We start from the raw sequence: 19349 nt of genomic DNA, 5'->3' as shown, positions 1-19349 counted from the left end.
GGCCATCTGTTGAGCCTGGGCTGTTGTTATTTTTATCATCACTGTGACTAGACTGAACCCCATTTACACTTTTTTGATGGATCTGTCCTGTCAACCTTCAAGACAAAAGAGTTTTGTTTTAGCTCTCCTATCTTATGTCACAGAGATTGATAATTCCTCACTCAAACTTTTACAGTTTGTGAGTGATTCATATGAGGGCCCTCCCCTCCACCCTTCCCATGTGTAGGCAAAGAACAAGTCAAGTGGTTCTTCCTCCAAACTACATTCCACAGCTGTTCACCTCTCTATAGCTGTATCTGCAGTGATCATACGAATCAAGTCCCCGGTATCTCTTACCTGAACTATTGGAGCATCTTTTTGCACCAGTCTAATATTCAACTAATGTACTTAAAAATGCCTTTTGATTTTACTTTGTATTGGAACTTTTATTGTCTGTGCTTCTTGGTATTTATAGGGTTAGGGTGTTGGCTTCTCCAGTACCCAAGCTGGGGTATATACGGCAAAAAGAAACCCCAAGGAACTCACTGCTGTGTTGTTTCTCAGGGCCTGAGGTGCCTAGCAGCCTGCCTCATCCCTCCAGCTTTCAGAGTATTTGTGTGTTTCTTTTATATATAATGTCTAGAGTTTTAAGCTACAGTTAGCAGAAGGAATAGGGAAAAGCATCTTTACTACATCGGATCTGGATCTGAAAGTACAGAAGGCTTGTGGGGGGGAAGGGCATTTTTTGAAACCTTAAAATTTGTACCCCCATAATACGCCAAAAAAAAAAAAACCAAAAAAAAAAAAACTATATATCCCATTGTATCACAGTCCCAAGTTTAAAACAGTTCAGTGGCTTTCCATTGTTCTTAGCATACAACACAAATTGTCCTAAGTGATCTACAAAACCCCAAGTTTTGTGATCTTGGCCTGTCCCTTCAACACTTATCTTGTGGCAGTGGCTCTCATTCAATTCAGCCAGTCTTTTATATTCTTGAATGTGCAAAGACTCTTTCCTCTCAGAATCTTTCCCCATGTTGTTCTCTTTGCATCAGGGATTTGTCATCAAAGCCCCTGACTGCTTGGTTCCATCTCAGCCGCTGGTTTAAATGCCACCTCCTCTATTAATATAATGTCCTTCTCCAGCCACTGTATCTAATATCCTTCTTTTACTTTCTGTATGTTTAAATTTTCTTTAGGAATTCATATAAGTCAGACTTTGCTGTCATTACTTTTCAGAGTTAGTTTATACGAACAGGTTTCCAACATGGCCTTTTAACATTTTTGTCTTTTGAAAGGTGTTTCAATGGGCACCTCATTGGACGATGTTAGTATAAATTATAATCAACCATTTCATAAACAAACACCAAAGCTTCTAAGTTATAGGTCACTGTGCCATCATAGGCATGTTGCTAATTTTAGTTTCCTCATTTTTGATTCATGGATTAATTTAACTAATATTTACCAAGTGCCTATTATATATCAGACAGTATTCTAGTTGCAGTACCACCAGAGTAAGTTGCCAGGGATACAGCCATGAACAAAATAAAGTTCCTTTTTTTATAGAGTTTACATTGAACTCGATAGAGGAAAAGAATAAATAAATATAAAATGAATGTGTAACGTATTATGTGATGAATATAAAAAGTATAGAAACTATAAAAAGACAGGGAAAGAGAAGAGAAAGTGATCAGAGAAAGCTAGGAATGGGAGATAGAAGTATTTTTACATAGCATGGTCAGGAAAGGTCTCTTTGTCATAAGGTGATATTTGAGCAGGGACCTAATGAAATTGAGGGCCAAGCCATGCAGATATCTAGGGGAAACAGAGGGAGGAGTAAGGGCAAATGTCCTGTGCCCTTACTGAGGAACAACAAGGGGCTTAGGGAGGAAGGAGGCAGACTAGGAGATAAGATCAGTGCTGGGGTTGTCCAAGTATGACCATTGATGGAGATTGCTGATAGACTTTGACCATGGCAAACTCCCTGTGCTTGTTACACATGGCCACCCTTGACCTGTTGGAACATGGCAATAGTGTCACCAGTAGAAGCAAGATGTATGGTGAAATTTAATTGAACACAATTATTTTATAACTTTAAGTTCTAGTAAGAATAATACATACATAATACATATAAAGCCTGATTTCTCTAGTTGACTCATGGAAGGCAGAGAGAATGAAGAGACAGTAAAGATAATTAGGGCATATTATAAAAAAGTAATTAGAAATAGTTCTAAAAGGAAATGAACTAATTGTTTCAAAGTTATTTAAAATTCTAAACTCACAGTTGTTTAATTGCTTTCTTATATTGCAGTATCACCAGAGTAAGCAACTGAATCAAGTTCTATGGATAAGTGAAAAAAAAAAAAGTAAAAAATGAAAGTATTCCAAAAATACCAAATAGATATTTAAATGTGTATAACCTTTTATTTCTTAATTGAAATATGAAAACTGCACTTAGTGCATTTATGCACAGTGTTATATTCTCATTTTGTAGATAAGGGATAAGAACTAAATGTCATCTGTAATACTAGGAAAAGAACAAGTTGCTCTTCTGGACAGGAAATTCAAAAGGAAAGAAGTGCCTGGTTTCCTCTTCGGTATAATTGTCAATTTCATTCATTCCCCTGGGCTCATATAATGAAAACTTTTAAATCTGACAATGACTATGTCTGATTGAAACAGAAAATAAAGGTTTCATCTTCATTTTTTCTTGTTGTAAATCTTCCTAAATTCAGAGCCACTTTCCAGTGGTCTTTAGAAAATATAGACTAACTACTTCCTTTTCTCCTTTGCTACTCATTTCTTCCCTAGTAAGGTAGGATTAATGTTGCATGTCCTCTGTCATTTCATACATTGCACCACAAAGTATGTACATAAAAATAAAAAACTATTCAGTACCGGAAAAATATTACTTCCTGTTTTATGATTATTATAAGTGTGAACTACATCCCACTTACCTTAATCAACCACTGGAGTTACTTTAATTTCACCTTGTTCTTTCTCATTCATGCCCCTTTCCATAGAATTTTTCCCTTTATGTGGAATGCCTTACTTCCCTGAACAACTCTGCTTTACTTGACAAAAACCTATTTATCATTCTGGACTGAGGTTTTAAGTGATCTTTCCCTGTCAAGCTACCCTAATCATTCTGTGTGGGTTAAATACCTCTTTATACCTCAGCACTCTGTGTACCTATATTATAGAATTTAACATGCTACCTTGATTTTTGTTTTAGGTATGTCTTCTTTAAGAGACCACAAACTCTTGAGAGCAGGAACTGTATCTTCATTTTCCTTATATCTACAATAGGTAGCACCATGCCAGAAACATTCTAGGCATTCTAAATATTCATTGAATAATTAAATGAACACAATCCCAAAACAAACAGTATGTTATTTAACTAAATGTAGCAATGAAAAGTTGTAATAAATTCTAAAGTCATGCAGATGTTTACTACTTGGAATTACTTTTAAAGTAAATGCACTCTAACGTTGTCATAAGTAATTGAAATAAGCCCATACATAGTTTACTCAAATATTTTGATATTCATTGAGATGACACTTATTTTACTGAATATACTGAACATACAATACATCTCATCTTACTTTTTCATGGTAGTCATTGAAAATCTATAGCAAATTAAAATAATCCATCACGACCAAGTGGGCTTCATCCCAGAGACACAAGGATGGTTCAACATATGCAAATCTATAAATGTAATTCACCACATAAATAGAAGTAAAATAAAGACCATATGATCCTCTCAATAGATGTAGAAAAAGCATTTGACAAAATTCAGCACCCTTTTATGATAGCAACACTTAACAAAATAGGCATAGATGGGACTTATCTAAAATGATACAAACCATATATGACAAACCCACAGCCATCATCATACTATATAGAACTCAGGAAAATCTGCAAGAAAAAATCAAATAACTCCATTAAAACGTAGGCAAAGGACATGAACAGAAACTTTTCAAACTTTTCAAAAGAGGATAGACTAATGGCCAACAAACATATGAAAAAATGCTCAACATCTTCAGAGAAATGCACATCAAAGCCACAATGAAATATCACTTAACTCCAATGAGATGGCCTTTATCAAAAAGTCCCAAAACGATAAATGTTGGCATGTATGCAGGAAGACAGGAACACTCATACACTCCTGCTGGGACTGCAAACTAGTACAACCTCTGTGGAAAGTAATACAGAGATACCTCAAAGAGCTGCAAGTAGAACTACCATTTGATCCAGCAATCTCATTACTGGGCATCTACCCAAAGGACAAAAAGATATTCTATAAAAGAAGACATCTAGGCTCAAATATTTATAGCACCACTATTCACAATTGCAAAGATGTGGAAACAACCCAAGTGCCCACCAATACATGAGTGGATTAATAAAATGTGGTATATGTATGCCATGGAGTTCTACTCAGCCACAAAAACCAATGGCGATCTAGCACCTCTTGTATTATCTTGGATAGAGCTGGAACTCATTCTAATAAGTGAAGTATCACAAGAATGGAAAAAACAAGCACCACATGTACTCACCATCAAATTGGTATTAACTATTCAACATTTATGTGCACATATATTAGTAACATTCATTAGATATCAGGTAGGTGGGAGGGGACAGAAAGGGATGGGTATATTCACATCTAATGAGTACAGTGGGCACCTTTTGGGGATAGACACGTTTGAAGCTCTGACTCAGGTGGGGCAAAGGCAATATATGTAACCCAAACATTTTTACCCCCATAATATGCTGAAATAAAAAGTAATAATAAAATAAAATATTTCAAAACAATAAAATTTCTTGATATTTTTAGTTAAATATTGATAGTGAATCAAAACAATCTAAAAGTATTTGGTTTAACATATTAAGTTCTATATTTTCATTTTTGATCTATTTTAACTGAATTTTATTATAATGTGCAAAATAAATTTGATAGTTGTATGTCATTTGATAATGAAGAGACTGGTATTACCAGAAGAGAAAAAAATATTTTTCTTCCTTTTTTTAGGATGTAGCAACAATCTTATTAACATGTATTATAGCAAACATGACTGTGACAAAAACAGATTTTAGTATCACTTTAAAAGATGAAATAGAGTTCCCTAAAAATACTCCATGTCCTAACATCCTTGAAAAGAAATTGAGATAAAATTTGAAATACTATCATGGGGATCTTTAAGAACTTTATGGAAGCTCTCAGTGTTGTAACTACTGCTCTCTCGAGATATATTTGCTTGTACTTTAAAACATATACTGTGGTAAAAGATTATACTTTTAGAATTTTGAAGTACTGGCAAAATAACTTGTTTACTCTTCTAAATTATATATTTGGCAGAGTTGAGTCTAAAAAGGTAGTGGCTCTCTTATAATGCCATTGAAATCCAAAATTGTTTTATCTTTTTTACAAATCAATGATTTAACTCTACAAGAAATAATCCTTTTTTTCTTATTGTACCTTTTAAGTGAGAAAAATATTAAAATTTTGCTGCACATGCTTATTATGTTAGAGGAAAAGGTTATAAACTGATGCTAGTAGCAACAGTCTGGCATAGTCATTCTTTGGTTGGAAATTTTATTGAATATTGTGATTTTTATTGATTTAGTAATAAATTTCATTTTTGAAACTATTTTTATCTACTTGTGCAGAGAGAAATTGAGAATGCTGTGTCATGACAACTGTTCAATTACAGAAAATTTAAATTTCAATAATATTAAATGATTGTATGTTTTTTTCTCCACTCTCCAATTATCTTTACTTGTATTTAAAAGTATTAAAATCACTTCCTTTTTTTCCATATACTAAAGCCTTTGGAAAAGTTATATGGTGTTTTCTGTCAAACAAGTTTGGAGCCATTAACAGTTGTTTCACTGCTGAAGGACATTCCTTTATTCACTCTGTTTCTTAAAATAAAAACTCACAACAGCAATCAATTTAGCTAAAAGTTTCTTTTTAAAAAATGCACACACACACACAAACACACACACACCCCTCACTAAATAAATGAAAGAAAATAAACCATATCCATGGTTTCACCACACTGATTGCTTTCCATTGAAGTTGCCTTAAATGCACCAAAATTTAGATACTACACTTGATCTTAGCCAAAAGGCTGAGAAGTGATCAAAATTTAGGGAAATTAAACTACATTTAGAAAATATGGTTTAGAAAATCCCTTCCCCTGTTTTTCAAACATGAATTATAGCTCTGCAAGGACCCCAAAGTAAGGAAAGGTCAGTGTGGTCATTCTACTTCATTCTATTCTTAGACTTCTTCATCAGTCAGAAGTTAATAATAGACATATTATGCCACTGGAAGTGGCATCTCCTTCCTCTTCTTTCTTCACTATTGCATTCTACTTTTCTTTGCATTAATAACAATTGTAGGAATGAGCTTGACAATGAGGGAAACATCTTCCTTCCTATGAGTAATGGGGACCCTTACCTGATGATCACTTAGCGTAGTGGCTCTCAAAGTGTGATCCCCAGGGCATGCATCATCAGGGGATTGTTAGATACACAACTGTCTAACTCTGAGGGTGAGGCCCAGCAAATCTATCTTTTAACAATCCTCCAGGTGATTGTGAAGCACACTCAAGTTAGAGGACCACTGATTTAGGGAATAGTTACCATGACATTCACCATGTTAATCTCCAATTAGAGAGTGTACAGAAAATGCCATGCTATCCTTGAAGATCTTCTCCAAATTTGTTGTTTAAACGAAAGGTAAAATGATATAGTGAGGTACTGTGCCTTTGGACAAATTGCAAATTAAGAGGATGTTGGTACTTTGAGAGGGGAGTTTGCCAACTTCCTCATTTGCCAGCATATAAATAAACTTCTCTTTCTTTCTCCTCAAAAAAAAAAAATTGCAAATTAAGAAAATTTATCCCTGACTATTTAAACAATGACTATTGTGACTATTCTGACTATGGTCATTTATCCCATGAGTTGTATCATGAGTTTTGAGAACTTGAAAGACAGGGGTTGTACTGGATTGACATAGCTTCCCCCACAAAATTTATGTCCACCCAGAACCACTGAATGTGACCTTATTTAGAAAGAAAGTCTTTCTCAGATGTAATAGTTAAGATGAGGTCATACTGGATTAGAGTGGTCCCTAAATCCAATGCCTGGTTTCCAAATCAGAGGAAAGTCATGTAGAAAGACACACGGGGCGGAAGTTGAAGTAATGCTGCCACAAGTCAAGGAGTGCAAGGATTGCTGGCAACCACCTTTGCTAGGAGAGAGGCACAGATGGCTTCTCCTCCAGAGCCTCCGAAAGGAACCAACCCTGCTGACACCTTGACTGTGGACTTCTGGCCTCCTGAACTATGAGATAATACATTTCTGTTGTTTTAAGCCAACATGTTTTTGCTTAAGTATTATGGAAGCCCAGGGAAGCTAACAGAGGTCTTCATAAGGTTTATATTTTATGAGTATTCTTTGCCTTGCTCTTGGTCTATAAAGACTTTCTCATTAAAATGTACTGTGTAAAAAAGTATCCCCTCACCCACCTCCTCACCTCATCAGTTCCACTTTCCTCCTCCTCTGCCCCACTCACCCTAAGCCTTTTGTTTGTGTATTGTTTTTAAGTTTTATTGGGGTATAATTGACAAAAACTCCATGTGTTCAAGGTGTACAAAGTGATATGATTTCCACAGTCAAGGTAATTGACATATCCATCACCTCACATAGTTACGTGTGTGTGTGTGTGTGTGTGTGTGTGTGTGTGTGTGTGTGTGTGTGTGTGGCGGGGATAGTTGAGATCTACTCTGTTAGCATATTTCAAGGATATATGGTACATTATTTGGGACTATAGTCCCCATGCTGTGCATTAGGCCTCCAGAACTTACTCCTCCGATAACTGCAAGGTTGTGCCCTTTGACCAACATATCCAGAGTTTTGAAGGATTTTTGAAGAGTTTAGTTCTAGCTGGGAAAGTCATATTCTGATTTATTATAGAGGGGGAAAATCTCCTAGGAGAATAGTAAATGTAAAACCCTTTGCCTTGTTCAGAAATAAAGCATCTGTGTATTTTCAGTGCAAAATTATGCCCGTTATCTCCCATCCATCTGTCTTTCAATAAAATTTTCCATTGAAGTGGATTATGCTTTTTAAGCTGCTTTATACTCATTTGTTCAAATACATAGCAAGCCTTTTAATTAGACCATTTGACCATTTTATATCCAAGGAACTAATACTATTAAGAGTATCTGTGTCTCCTTCTGTTGCTGTTTTAGTGGTGTCGTGAATGCACTGACCCTCCACAAACAGGGTTAATTGGAGTGTGGGTGTGAGTGCGTGCCTGTGTGGTGGCTGCCGCTCTCGTTTTAAGGTAATGAAGAGAAGAGAGATAAAGCAAAGCTCTTTGTGTCTTAAAAACAAAACATATGCAATTATGAATGATGTATTTATGGAATATGCCTTGAGAAAATGAATTTGCATGCTTTGTGCCTTATATTAATAGTTTCACGAGTGCCTTTGCTATTTGTTTCCTACAAGATTTAGCAGAGCATCTATATTTCAGTATATAAATAGGTATTTTTGAAAGCCATACAAATTAAAAGAAACATTTAATAAGACAGCTTTGCTAAAATAATTTAAGTTTCTTAAAAGATCTACCTTTAATATATATAGAGTTATGCTATTTCTATAACCATTATAACAAACACATATACAAAAAAAACTCTTTGTTTTATTCTTTCAGCATATTTGCTATATGCCAACTATTAGGTATGAGGAATAGAGAAGAAATTCAGAGTCCTACTTTCAAGGAGTGGTAGTAGGAAGAGGAATAATAAACAGTTAGGAATCTGATTAAGTAGATAATTGGGGTCTTTGGGTTGGCAGAAATTAAGAAAGGGCACTGTATTAGCTTCCTAGGGCTGTCTTGACAAATTACTACAAACTTGATGGCTTACAGCAACAGACATTTATTCTGTCATAGTCAGGGGGCTGGAAGTCCAAAATCAAAGCCCCAGCAAGGCCACGCTTCCTCTGAAGGCTGTTTGGGTAGATCCTCCCTTGCATTTTCCAGTTTCTGATGGCTCTAGGCATTCCTTGGATTGCAGCCAAATAACTGCAATCTCTGCCTCCATCTTCATATGACCTTCTTCTCTGTGCCTCTCTCTCTCTCCTCTCTCTTATAAGAACACATGTCATTGGATTTAGAGCCCATCCTAATCCATGATGATCTTATCCTGAGATCTTTAACTTTATTACATTTGCAAAGACCCTTTTTCCAAATAGTGTTATATTCACAGGTTCCAGATGGACTTGTATTTTGGGAGTTACCATTCAACCCACTACAGCTACCCAGAGAAGGTGACAATTTGCATTGCAGAGCAGGTTTGAGGAGAGAGAGGAGACAGTGGTGTGGCCTTATTTAGGTGTAGACAGTGTGAATGCCCAGGTCTTGCCCACTAATAGCTCAAAGCCTGGCACATAGCAAGCACTCAATGATGGTGAGATTATTAATGAAATACAGTTAATGAAAATTGTTTACCGAGCAAGTGGAAATACAAGTCTAGAGAAGGAGAAAGACCTGGGTTGGACAGAGACTGGATAAAGTCACCAAGGTAATCTGTGTGAAAAAAAAAAGAGTAAAGTCCCATCTTTGGCTGGGCGCACTGGCTCACACCTGTAATCCTAGCACTCTGGGAGGCCAAGGCCGGTAGATTGCTCGAGGTCAGGAGTTCGAAACCAGCCTGAGCAAGAGCGAGACCCCATCTCTACTATAAATAGAAAGAAATTAATTGGCCAACTAATATATATAGAAAACATTAGCGGGGCATGGTGGCGCATGCCTGTAGTCCTAGCTACCCGGGAGGCTGAGGCAGTAGGATTGCTTGAGCCCAGGAATTTGAGGTGGCTGTGAGCTAGGCTGACACCACGGCACTCACTCTAGCCTGGGCAACAAAGCGAGACTCTGTCTCAAAAAAAAAAAAAAAAAAAAGAAAAAGAAAGTCCTATCTTTGAAAACATCTGAAGAAGTTTCTGGAAAAACAAGAGGGAAACCAGGAGAGATGGGTGGCATAGGAGAGAAGAAAAGAATGACTTTTATGAAAAACTAAAACAAAAACAGGTGTCATGTTAGGTTAAGCAGATTAAATAATATTATATAAAGCCTAGATTTGGAAACTTTGATAAAAACAGTTTCAGAAGTTAGGAATCCAAGTTTCAATGGATTAAAAAATGGTAGAAAGTTTGACAAATTTCTAGAATTTGTTTTACTAATGGACAGTGAAACTAACCCAATACATAGGCTTCCCTCTGCAATACCCAATGTACACGTTTCAGAGAGTTTGTAAAAGTTCTGTGTGAGGACACCTGTCCATAATCTCTCTCCTTTGAACTATGAGACAAACTGTGCAAGTAGCCACAGATTGTGAGAGCTGCTGTTTTGTCGCCTTTCACTTGCACCTTCTCTGCTTGTTGCATGACATCTTGTTATATGCACAATGGGAGAACACAGGTTCTGAACTGTGATTCTGACTCTGATCTTCCATGTAAAAGCATGTTCTTCGGGAATCCTACTGAATCCACTATGAAACATCAGTCAGGCATACATAACATGGATCAGAGACCTTCCTGATCAGTAGTGTGAAATATATTAAGAATAAAAGGAACCTTCATGTTTATACACATATACATGTTGTACATGTATACATATATACATGTTATACACTACAGAGATTTTAAACTGCATTGTACTTTGAAACATCATCAGCTTTTTGCTTTATAATGACATCTGCTAAGTTCACTTAAGTTTTTTTTTTTAAATTAATAACTTAAATACTCTGATAACTGTAATCTCATCTGTTGGAAGAACACTGAAAAGTCGCTTTCATGGTAATGGTCAATGTATTATAAATTTGACCTTTTCAATTCCATGTTGGGGAATGATTGAACACTGAGGTTTCTTTTAGTAATTTGGTATTCCCTCATGACATTTTTGAATTAGTAGCAATGTTAACTATGTACTAGTTGACTTGTGTCAATTAATTTTTAAAAAATTTAAGGAAAGTAAGTTTGGGCATTTTAGATGTTTTTATTTTATTAAATTTTTTTATTTCAATAGATTTAGGGGGTGTAAGTGGTTTTTGGATACATGGCTGAATTATATAGCAGTAAAGTCAGGGCTTCTAGTGTCCCTGTCACCCAAATAGTGTACATTATACCAATAGGTAATTTTTGATCCCTCAGGCCCTTCCCACCCTCCCTCTACCCTGTCAGTCTCCAAAGTTCGTTTTACTCTCTGTGTGACCATGTATATCCATCGCTTAGCTCCGACTTGTGAGTACATGCAATCTTTGTTTTCCCATTCTTGAGATACTTCATTTAGGATTATGGCTTCCTGACCTCTTTATTTTAAATAGTAACAATCATTAATAAATTTTGACTCTTTTTCTCAGCTTTATTAACTGAAATTATAGCAAGTCTGTTCATTTCAAAAGCCAAAAGTGGATTTACCATTCCTTACTTTAACAAGTTGAGCCTTCAAATCAGATGAAACAAACTATCATATTTAAAATCAATTTTTTAGCTGTTATATATTTTTAGATTGTAAACTTAACAATTTGGATGGGATCATTAAGGGAATTATTCAAAATTTTGTTCTATAAATATGTTGTGTTAGACTTTACAAATCGGAATTTAAAAGTGTACAGATGGGAAATTATTAAGTTGAAGCACATACAAAACTTTATGCTATTTTATGTCATTTATAAAACTGATACATATTAAAGCTTATAAATGTAGGATTAATACCAACAGGAGAATAGATAAACACAAGCCTTTATTTTAGAGTTGAATCACACAATGTTGCAGAACATGTTTTAATTCTACCTAACTGCTATTTTGATATCAAAATTCATGTAGAAGAAAATCCACATGGAAGTGGATCCGTGTGGTTCAAACCCATGTTGTTCAAAAGTTGACTATACTTTATTAAGGATTTTTGCTTCTGTATTTATTCATGATATTGGTCCATACATTTTCTTTTCTCTTTTGATATCTTTATTTGGCATTGATATCAGGGTATACTGGCCTCATAAAATAAATTGAGAGTGTTCCCTCTTCCTCTAAAAAAAAAAAAAAGAAAGAAATTAAAGAAAGCTTCAGTACATTTAGAAAAATCAAGCAGTATATTTTCTACTCTTTTAGCATTTATAATCACAAGCTACATATATGTAACTAATTAGAATTTAATAAGCCTTTCACTCAAGAGAGAATTCTGATCTCTATAAAGCTTTTATGCCTGCCCTACTTATAATGTCACTATCAAGTTCTTTATTCTACAGGTTTATTTTTTTAAAAGATACAATTATATATTATTTTCTTCCATGTTTCAATTATGCAGTTTTCTTACGTGAATATTGCTCACTGGAGAGAATGCTCTTTAAAATTTTGGAAAAAAATTAACTATTGTTTCTACAGAAATAGGAATACTCTATCTGAGCAATAGATTGAAAAATGAGACACAGACACATTCAATATGAATCTGAGTCTTTGTTGCTCACACTAGATAGTGGCCAAGAAAATAAGCCAAAAAATAAGGCTTAGATAATGGCCAAAAAATAAGGCCAAGAAAAATGAAATATAGAATTTCATAGTTTTTCATAAATCAAACATTTTAAACTGCCAATAATTCAGCATAGTGCAGTCTCGGATCATACTCCACACCGCTGTGTATGTGTGTGTATGCACAGTGATATGATTTGTCAAATGACTCTGGCATTACAAATTTGAGAGAGACTTAGATTTCCACCGGATTTTAGTTATAAATGATGTTACTTTATAGAGAAAAAGACAGTCAGGGTCTCAGGTAAGGTGAGTTTTTGGTGCTGCTGTTCAAGGTTTCTCTCACTCCCTCAAAACTTCCCACCTACCACTCATCTTTGTCTCCAGATTTCCTGTCCTCCTTCTTTTACGTCCTCTTATTGTCCTACAGTTCCCCCATACATAATCATAAAGAGCTTCATTTATTATTACTCCTTTTAAAAGTTTATCTCTAAAGCAGTTATCATTTCATAAGTGATAATTAATTAATCAAGGGTATTCATAACTGTCAATCAAATTCTTGATCAGCCTGAGAAAACCCACCTGTTTTACTAAGCTGAACCATGTCCTCTCCAGCACAAAACCTTGACTCTTAGCATGGAAGCCAGCAATGAAAAGTCAAGTAAAATGTTCCCCTACCTTCTTGTGGGGCAGGATCTGAACTCATTGGATCAAGCCCACCAGGGGATAGAGTCATGTTCATGGAGGTACACACCCAGACACTCCTGTGTGTAGAAATGTGTGAGCAGGGAAAGCTTGAGCACAACTCAAGGGAGAGAAGAGAAGGAGAAGCTGCAGCTATGACAGAGGAGATCATTATGGGACCAAAATCCAAAAGCTTAAGAAGGACTTGGAATGCAGGAGAAAGATTAGCTTTACAAAGGAAAGGGAGTACTCCTTTGAAACAGAAGAGGATTCTGCAGAGAAACGGATAGGATGTGCATATGAGAGAGAAAATTATTTTAAGGAAGTGGCTTCAGCAATTATGGAGTCTGGAGAGCCCAAAATCTACAGAGTGGGACAGCAGTCTGGAGACCCAGGAAGAGTTGATGTTGCAGTTCAGGTGCAAGGCTGTCTTCTGCTGAATTCATTCTCTCTAAGAGGAGGTCAATCTTTGTTCCATTAAGGTCTCCAGCTGATTGGATGAGACCAGCACACATTATGAAAGGCAGTCTGCTTTACTCAAAGGTCAGCAATTTAAATGTTAATTTCATCCAAAAAATACCCCAAAACAGAACATCCTCACAGAAACATGCAGAATGTTTGACCAATATCTGGCACCATGGCCCAGCCAGGTTGACATATAAAACCAACCATGACACATATGTTCCCAAATCTATGCCCCACTCAAGATCAGTTATATGAAAGTCTCTGGGTAAGAGTCCCAGGCATCAGTATTTAATTTTAAATCTCATCAGTGTTTCTGAAATATTGCCAGAGTTGAAAAGCACTACCACAAACACCATAGATCCTTCCCCATTTTGCCAACTCTCACACTGTGGGCTTACGGGTGCTTTCACCTAGGAAAAAGAGTTTTGACTCAATTAGTTTATTAATGGTCCTCCCTACATTCTCTTGACAGGTGTCTGCTCTGATATTATCAAGAGTTTTATCTTGTTGTTTCTTTGAGTTAATGAAATGGATTACATCATGCCTAGCCTCTTACTTTCTGCAAAGGGTCCTGCTCAGCGCCATTCTGCCTTTGTGAGTTTTATGGCACAGTTGATGCTTTTTCAACCATATCCCATTCCAAAATTAGTTAGGTAATACTTGGGCCACATGTACATTCACCACACACATGAAACATGGTACAGTAGGTGTCATGAAGAATTTGTTAAGTTTAATATCAGAGTTCCTTCTATTAATTTTGGTAACATAGAGTTCATTCTTCTTTGTATTATAAAACCTTGCAGCTAATGTCTAGGGTCACAAACTTCAAATTTAGTCAGGTATTCTAATGCATGATGTGTACGTAAAAGGTCAAACATATTAGCTTAATCTCAATCCCAATAAGAAATATTAGGGGGAAAATCATAGAAATATGAGTACAATGGTAAAAGTTCTCTACCCTGGCTACACATTATAACTAGGAAGACTTTTAAGCAAACGGATGCTCAGAACCTACACCTAGAGGTTCTGACCCCATTGGCCCACATTAGGCCCAGCCATTGTTATTTTAAATCTCCCTGGGTGATTCAGATCTGCTACTTTTCTTACTCAAGCTTTCCACTGTTGTAGAAAATGGGTATTAATTGAGAGTACTCTGATTTGTGTATTAACATTTACTGTCACCCAGATAATGATGATAATAACTCTAATTGAGCTTGCTTTGTGCTAAGCAACTTTTCTAAGTGTTTTACATGTAGTAAGGAGCTCCTTTAGTATTTGCAACTGCCATTTGGTGAGGACGATATTGTCATCTTTTTGCAGATAAGAAATAGGTTTAGAGAGATTAAGTAACTCACTGCAAGACACAGCTGAGGTGGAATGGGAATCCGGGGAGTCTGACTCCAGCACCCCATATTCTTACGGTCTCAAGCGAGGCTACAAAATGAACTAGACTATATCTTCCCAGCTCTCCCATCAGATTCCCTTTCCCTCTGGATTTTTTCAGGGTCTAGGTATGGGCTCATGAATTCTACTACTAGGTGATAAGCAGATTCTCCCCTGCTGGCATCTAACTGCACTAACTGCTATGCCCCACTGCATTTACCTTGCAGGGGAACAGTGCCAAGTCATCAAGATTCAGGGAAATACAGCTAGGTGGTTACTCTGTTTTGGAAAAGAGGCCTCAGGACAATAGAAAGAATGTAAGCCTTTGAAATTACATAGATAAAAGATCAAATTTATGTGCCTTCTCTTATGAATCTTGAGCCTGGGGCAAGTTACTTAATCTCACTGACAGTCCACTTCTTATTCCATAAAATGGAAATAATAATTCCTAAATCATAGAATTTTGAAGAATAAAGTGGGATAACATCAATAAAGCTCCTTTGCTTCTAGGCTCTCAATACATATGAGTTGCCATCCCTTCTGACCTGCTCCCATGCCACATAACACAACTGACTTTGCACCTAGCAACTCCTGTTCAGCTTCTACATTTCTTCTCCCTTTATTCCTTTAACTTCTGCATTTAAAAGGCTGTACTGGACAACCAAAGTTGTGTATGACAAAGGCCTTCCAAGTAAAGCAAGAGAGCTACACAATTTAACTTATGGCCCTATGGAAATATTGGGGAAAAAATGCCTCTTAAAACCTTACAGTCTTTCCCCACCCCCTGCCACTACCACCACCAATCTGTCCAAATGCCTCAAATCTCATTTTAAGATCTCTGCTAAGGAACTGTTGAAGAAAATGCATTTGTCTAAGTAGGCATATGTCACTTTATTTTGTTTACATATGGCTGCATGTTGGGACACTCTATGTGTCATTACCATTAATTGGCAGGAGAGCAGATAAAGCGTTGGATAAAGATCAGACTCTTTTTATACAATGTTTAACTGACAAAAATTGTATATATTTATTGTGTATAACATAATGTTTTGAAATACAGGTACATTGTGGAATGACTCAATTGAGCTAATTAACATATGTATTACCTCACATACTTAGCAGTTTTTGTGGTGAGAACACTTAAAATCTACTCATTTAGTGGTTTTCAGAATACACTACACTATTACTGACTACAGTCACCATGCTGTACATTAGACCTCTTGAATTTATCTCTTCTGCCTACCAGAAATTTTGTATCCTCTGACCAACATCTCCCCAATGCCCACCCACCCAGCCCCTGGTAACCATCATTCTACTTTCTACTTCTGAGTTCAACATCTTAGACTCCACATATAAGGGAAAGTTTCACTTTTTCAAAACAAATAAAATCTTATGTGAACATACTTCAACTATAATCTTAAACTATAGGGAACAAGTGTTGGCAAACATAGATTTTAAAGTTTTAAATGTGTCTAGTCACTGTATTGTTCATGAAAAATGCCTGTCTCTCTTAGTGTTACTGTGGTCTGGTTAATAAAGTCAAAATATAATACTTTTACTACTTAAAAAAGGACAATAAGATAGAAATAATTCTTTTCTATAGATATCCAACTTTTGGGGGGCATGGCTGATATTTCTATCTGCTGTGAAACATTCCTGTTTCTAAACTCTGACTTTCTTATATGGTTAATTTCCTGTGAGGTTTTCTTTTATTTTCTTGATACAATCCCATCATTAGTTTCTTGTCAAGCTTTTGAACTTCACTTTCTATCTTTGCCCTTTCTCCTTCTAAAGATGTGCTCTGACTTTGGAGAGTTTTAATATAATGCATAAGCCCTTTTATCTTCTTTAGTGAATTTACTGTATGTTTGATTAATTTTTTAACAGTTATAAGGAGGCATGTTCTTGATAGCATGCATGTTTCTTCAAAATTCCTCACATCAGTGACCTTCAATTTCTGACCCTTTTATTATATCCAGCTCCTAGTGACTACCATCCATATCATCTGTAAGGACAGTATACAAATCTGTCATCTTCAACAAGCATGCAGTCCGATTCTAAGTCTAATGATCCTTCTCATATAGAGCTTTTCCCAAACATGCTCTTGAGATTTCAACCTTTTTTTCCTCTTATAAACTGAGTCCACTCAGTCTTTCTTTCCATCCTTGAAGTTTATATGAAAATAGTTTTCCATTTCCTAAAAATTGAAATTTTCATCCAAACTTTTCTTCAGTACTATCTATAATTCTATTTTACTCTTCTGACATAAATTTCAGGATTATTTTGGTTTAGGGCACTTGGAATTGGATGAATTCTGATTTATCCTTAAGTGACTGTGTTGTATCCTTCTGGTAATGTCAACTTTCACTTCATCTTGTTCTGGATATTTAGATTTCTCTTCCCCAAGTTTTTCCCTAGAAAGTCTATCTCAACCTCAATTAAGAGTAAGATTATTTAGCTTTTAAACATATGCCCCCACACCCAGCATTTCAAATAACTTTGTTTCAAGTTTGCCCTCTAACAAAGAGTTCTCTAGTGCTTCGTAACCTTTGTTAAAATACCAGAGCCTGTCATACATTTTAGTTTTTTCTTCATCTGGGGCAGAAAACATTCTGTCATGCCCTTTCTCCCTACATTTATAAAGCAAGCTTTTAGCTATGTGAAACCTAATGATAGCTGCCTGTAGCACCATCTCCCAGGGAAAATTTCAGAGTCTTGGGCCTGGGCTCACATGTGCAGGCACAATGCTCACGGCCTTGCACAGAGCCTCCAGGATAACCCTGTAATAAAGCTGTGTGCTTGTTGAGTGGCCTCTGTGGCACAAGTGGCTTCTCTAGAACTGCTTCAGATTGCCCAGTAGTTTTCAAGGAACCCAGAACTCAGAACACAAGCCACCAGTTTATAATCAAGATAAACCCACAGAAAGGGAGTTAAAGACATTTGCCCTCCCCTTTGTCCCATCATTGAACACAAAGAACGTGGTGATATTTGTATGACCAGGGAAAATAGGTGAGGCTATTTGTGACTCACCCCACTCACCTAGGGGCTGCAAAGGACAAACAAGACATGTGTTGTCACACATGTGAGCCTTCTAAGCTTGCTAGCTGTCACAAAGCTGGATGCTGGCTCCCTCTTTTCTGTATCAGACTTCTAGGCTATAGTCCTAGAGATGCATTTTGCCTTGACAGGTCCCAGAGACTTCTTTCCCCAAAACACACTGCACCCTAGTTTATTATTGATCGGTAATTCTGCACGTGCCCGTGTGTGTGTGTGTGTGTGTGTCCATTTTAGCTTCATGTATTTTGAAGCCCTGTTTTTAGCTTTATGTCTTCTTGATTAATTTATTCTTTTATAAGCATAAATGTTCCTATTTACCTCTAATATTAATAAAAAACCTTGTCTTGAAGTTTAATTTGGCTTGAAGTCTAACATTGTCTAGCGTGTCTTATATAGGAACACCAACATTTTTATGCTTTGTCTTTTCTTGTTCTTTTACTTTCAACTAATCTGTGTATTTATATTTAAAGAGTATTTCTTCAAAACAGCATATAGTTTGGTCTTGTTTTTTTATTCAGTTTGATAATGCAGTGTTTTGTCCATTTATATTTAATGCATTATTTACTATCATTAGATTTAACTCTTCATATTTGTTTTCTGTTTGTCATCTCTTCTTTGTTCATGTGTTTCTTACTTGTTTGCTTTATTCTGAGTTAATTAAATATTTTACTATTCCATTTTATTTCTTCCATTGATTTTCTTCACTATACCTCAATGAGGTTTTTTTCCTCATTGTTGTGCCTTGTAGTTGTGCCTTGAGATTACATAAACGCATCTTTATCATTGTCTACCTTTAAATAATGTTACTAAAATAACAGTCTAAACACTTAAACATAATTGATTCCATTTACTCACTTGCTGCCCTTTGTTTTCTTTCTGTCATATATTTTATTTGAGAAGTAATAAACATAAAATATGTAATTATTTTGCTTTAAATAGTCAATATTTTTTAAATGCAAGTAGGTCGGTAGATGGATGATGATGCATATGTTGGTAGATAGGTAAATAGGTGATAACTTTTTAAAAGGTCTTTTATACTTACTCAGATATTTATCTATTCTAATAATTTTTCATTTCTTCATGTGCATACAGGTATCCATCAAAAATTATTTCCCTTCACCTTGAAAATTTTCCTTTTCTTCTCTTGTAGTGCATGTCTGCTGGAAATGACCTCTCTCAGCTTTAGCCTATGTTATTTCACCCTCATGTTGAAAGATATATCTGCTGAACATAGAATT

The 19349-nt window shown here is 35.9% G+C and overlaps 1 protein-coding gene and 1 pseudogene across 4 annotated transcripts in view; one reads left to right on the top strand and one right to left on the bottom strand.

Annotated features, from left to right (window-relative positions):
* DTNA (dystrobrevin alpha) overlaps nucleotides 1–19349 on the top strand; it is a 354661-nt gene that overhangs the window by 58683 nt on the left and 276629 nt on the right. The window lies entirely within an intron of this gene.
* Nucleotides 6054–6122, bottom strand: LOC142861730 (uncharacterized; annotated as a pseudogene).

Source organism: Microcebus murinus, chromosome 17, assembly GCF_040939455.1.
Source record: "Microcebus murinus isolate Inina chromosome 17, M.murinus_Inina_mat1.0, whole genome shotgun sequence".
NCBI classification, from domain to species: domain Eukaryota; kingdom Metazoa; phylum Chordata; class Mammalia; order Primates; family Cheirogaleidae; genus Microcebus; species Microcebus murinus.
The sequence above is the reverse complement of the archived record's forward strand: the minus strand, read 5'-3'. Positions and strand labels throughout refer to the sequence as shown.